This window comes from Salmo salar, unplaced genomic scaffold (genome assembly GCF_965601325.2).
Source record: "Salmo salar unplaced genomic scaffold, fSalSal1 ptg000467l, whole genome shotgun sequence".
Taxonomy (NCBI): Eukaryota; Metazoa; Chordata; class Actinopteri; order Salmoniformes; family Salmonidae; genus Salmo; species Salmo salar.
Genome location: NW_027675395.1, coordinates 288000 through 292238, shown reverse-complemented (window position 1 = coordinate 292238; position 4239 = coordinate 288000).

The following is a 4239-nucleotide window of genomic DNA, read 5'->3' as shown; positions in this document are numbered from 1 at the left end:
TACATTCTACCATAACATGGGTTCAGGGTTACTTCAAGTCAATCATGTTTCTGTTTAAAATCTGATAAAAGGTATTGATAACACTTCACTAGTACTTTACCAGGACTTTACTAGGTCTTTATCAGGACTTTATCAGGACTTTATTAGGACTTTATCAGGACTTTACCAGGACTTTACCAGGACTTTATTAGGACTTTATTAGGACTTTACCAGGACTTTACTAGGACTTTATCAGGACTTTATCAGGACTTTTTAGGACTTTATTAGGACAGACCATCTGGAGACGCTTTACAGTCTATCAGTAACATTTCAACTAACCACTAACCTTAACTACTAACCTTGACTACTAACCCTATGTACTAACCCTAACTACTAACCCTAACTACTAACCTTAACTACTAACCTTAACTACTAACCCTGACTACTAACCTTAACTACTAACCTTAACTACTAACCCTGACTACTAACCCTAACTACTAACCTTAACTACTAACCTTAACTACTAACCCTAACTACTAACCCTGACTACTAATCTTGACTACTAACCCTAACTACTAACCTTAACTACTAACCTTAACTACTAACCCTAACTACTAACCCTGACTACTAATCTTGACTACTAACCCTAACTACTAACCTTAACTACTAACCTTAACCCTTTTTGTATGTACCAGGTCATTGCTCTTAAAAAATAGCCTATCTGACATACCTGCATATTATGCAGAGCATTCGGAAAGTATTCTGACCCCTTGACCTTTTCCACATTTTGTTACCTAAAATTGGGTTAGGGTTTTTTTTTCTTCATCAATTTACACACAATACCCCATAATGACAGAGCAAAAACAGGTTTGTAGAAATGTTTGCACCTTTATGAAAATAAAAAACTGAAATATAACATTTACATAAGTATTCAGACCCTTAACTCAGATATTGTTGATGCACCTTTGGCAGTGATTACAGCCTCGAGTCTTCTTGGGTATGACGCTACAAGCTTGGCACACCTGCGTTTGGGGAGTTTCTCCCATTCTTCTCTGCAGATCCTCTCAAGCTCTGTCAGATTTGATGGGGAGTGTCGCTGCACAGGTATTGTCTCCAGAGATGTTCGATCGGGTCCGGGCTCTGGCTGGGCCTCTCAAGGACATTCAGAGATACTTGTCCCGAAGCTTCTCCTGCGTTGTCTTGGCTGTGTGCTTAGGGCCGTTGTCCTGTTGGAAGGTAGACCTTAGCCCCAGTCTGTACTAGGTTTTCATAAAGGATCTCTCTGTACTTTGCTCCGTTCATCTTTCCCTCGATCCCGACTAATCTCCCAGTCCCTGCCGCTGAAAAACATCCCCACAGCATGATGCTGCCACCACCATGCTTCACCGTAGGGATGGTGCCAGGTTTCCTCTAGACGTGACACTTGGCATTCAAGCCAAAGAGTTAAATCTTGGTCTGAGAGTCTTTAGGTGCCTTTTGGCAAACTCCAAGCGGGCTGTCATGTGCCTTTTACTGAGGAGTTGCTTCCGTCTGGCCACTCTACCATAAAGGCCTGATTGGTGGAGTGCTGCAGAGATGGTTGTCCTTCTGGAAGGTTCTTCCATCTCCAAAGAGGAACTCTGGAGCTCTGTCAGAGTGACCATCGGGTTCTTGGTCACCGCCTCAGATCTGTGCCTCGACACAATCCTGTCTCGGAGCTCTACGGACAATTCCTTCGACATCATGGCTTGGTTTTTGCTCTGACATGCACTGTCAACTGTGGGATCTTATATAGATAGGTGTGTGCCTTTCCAAATCATGTCCAATCAATTTGATTTACCACAGGTGGAGTCCCATCAAGTTGAAGAAACATCTCAAGGATGATCAATGGAAACAGGATGCACCTGAGCTCAATTTCAAGTCTCATAACAAAGGGTCTGAATACTTATGTAAATAATGTATTTCTGTTTTATTTTTTTATTTTTTTTTAACATTTGCACAAATTTCTAAAAAACTTGTTTTCACATTGTCATTATTGGATATTGTGTGTAGATTGACAAGGAAATTATTATATTTAATCAATTTTAGAATAACGTAACAGAATGTGGAAATAGGAAAGGTGTCCGAACGCAATGGAAGAACAAATTCTAAAAGTTACATAGAAATCTGAGAAGTCTGTTTTTTTTGTAGCAGGTTTCTATTGTAAAATGCCTGACATAGCCGATTTATATAAGCGCACCTTTTTAAAAACGTGAAATTGAAGTTAATCAATAGGTAAAGTTCTGTGTTTCCAGATCCTGCCTTATCTACGTTAAGTCGTAATAATAAACGCCTGGCTAACTCCTTGTTAAACACAGTTATCGCTGGACAGACATGGATAAGGCAAGCAAGCGGGAAGCAAACATCACATCTACGTCCATGGCATGTTTACAAGGTCTACGTCCCGAATAGCACCCTATTCTCTACATAGTGCACTACTTTAGACCAGAGCCCTATGGCACCCTATTCCCTATGTAGTGCACTACTTTAGACCAGAGCCCTATGGCACCCTATTCCCTATGTAGTGCACTACTTTAGACCAGAGCCCTATAGCACCCTATTCCCTACATAGTGCACTACTTTAGACCAGGATCCATAGGGCTCTTTTCAATTTTAAAATGTAATTAGAAAAGTATAAAAGTAATGTTCTCTGTTTTCAAGAACACCTATTCCCTACGTAGTGCCCTACTTTTGGGCCCTGGTCAAAAGTAGGGCACTAAATAGGGAACAGGGCAGCATTCAGGACACTGTCAAGGAAACATTCTTCTGAGGGGAAAAACAATGATAAAGCATGTTCTATTTTTAGACTCGATGTTGAAAGATCTGGTCAGGATATTTATAGTACCAATGGTACATGGGAGGATGGGTGTGTGTGTGTGTGTGTGTGTGTGTGTGTGTGTGTGTGTGTGTGTGTGTGTGTGTGTGTGTGTGTGTGTGTGTGTGTGTATGAGAATGGGTGTGTGAGAGATAGATCGAGAGAGAGAGAGAAAGAGAGAGGTTTTTTCTCTTCAATTCACATTTATGACAGGTTAGTTAGTGGTTAGTTAGTGGTTAGTTAGGGGTTAGTTAGGGGTTAGTTAGGGGTTAGTTAGGGGTTAGTTAGTGGTTAGTTAGTGGTTTAATGACATGGCTCCATTGTTCTCCGCTGACCTTAAATAAAACACCTGACAGGTTAGTTAGTGGTTAGTTAGTGGTTTAATGACATGGCTCCATTGTTCTCCGCTGAACTTAAATAAAACACCTGACAGGTTAGTTAGTGGTTAGTTAGTGGTTAGTTAGTGGTTTGATGACATGGCTCCATTGTTCTCGGCTGACCTTAAATAAAACACCTGACAGGTTAGTTAGTGGTTAGTTAGTGGTTTAATGACATGGCTCCATTGTTCTCCGCTGACCTTAAATAAAACACCTGACAGGTTAGTTAGTGGTTAGTTAGTGGTTTAATGACATGGCTCCATTGTTCTCCGCTGACCTTAAATAAAACACCTGACAGGTTAGTTAGTGGTTAGTTAGTGGTTAGTTAGTGGTTAGTTAGTGGTTAAACGCCCCATATCGTTCCAGTAACCACTAGGTTGTGATGTCACAGCCATCTTACTCATTAACAGTCTGACTGTCTATGTCCTATGTCAGACTTAATTTGTCTATGTCCTATGTCAGACTTAATTTGTCTATGTCCTATGTCAGACTTAATTTGTCTATGTCCTATGTCAGACTTCATTTGTCTATGTCCTATGTCAGACTTCATTTGTCATACATAATCAAAGCAAAGCGTACACCTCTGTAATACCTGGGGACCACCAGGTGAAAGGACACCTCTGTAATACCTGGGGACCACCAGGTGAAAGGACACCTCTGTAATACCTGGGGACCACCAGGCGAAAGGACACCTCTGTAATACCTGGGGACCATCAGGTGAAAGGACACCTCTGTAATACCTGGGGACCACCAGGTGAAAGGACACCTCTGTAATACCTGGGGACCATCAGGTGAAAGGACACCTCTGTAATACCTGGGGACCACCAGGTGAAAGGACACCTCTGTAATACCTGGGGACCACCAGGTGAAAGGACACCTCTGTAATACCTGGGGACCACCAGGTGAAAGGACACCTCTGTAATACCTGGGGACCACCAGGTGAAAGGACACCTCTGTAATACCTGGGGACCATCACGTGAAAGGACACCTCTGTAATACCTGGGGACCATCAGGTGAAAGGACATCTCTCTAATACCTGGGGACCACCAG